A 371-nucleotide genomic window follows, 5' to 3' on the forward strand; every position below is an offset into this window, starting at 1 on the left:
TCTCTCTCCTCCCTCCCTCCCTCTCCTTCCTCTCTTCCTCTCCTCCCCCCTCCCTCCCTCCCTCCCTCTCCCTCCCTCCCTCTCCTCCCCTCTCCCGCCCTCCCTCCCTCCCCATTCCCTCTCTCCCTCCTCCCTCCCTCCCTCTCCTCCCTCCCTCCCTCTCCTCCAGCTCTCCCTCCCTCCCTCTCCTCCCCCCCTCCTCCCTCCCTCCCTCTCCTCCCCCCCTCCTCCCTCTCTCACTCCCTCCCTCCCTCTCCCCCTCCTCCCTCCCCCCCTCCTCCCTCTCTCACTACCTCCCTCCCTCCCTCTCCCCCTCCTCCCACCCTCCCTCCCTCCCTCTCCTCCCCCCCTCCTCCCTCCCTCCTTCCCTC

Source organism: Gadus morhua, chromosome 7, assembly GCF_902167405.1.
Source record: "Gadus morhua chromosome 7, gadMor3.0, whole genome shotgun sequence".
In the NCBI taxonomy this organism is placed as follows: domain Eukaryota; kingdom Metazoa; phylum Chordata; class Actinopteri; order Gadiformes; family Gadidae; genus Gadus; species Gadus morhua.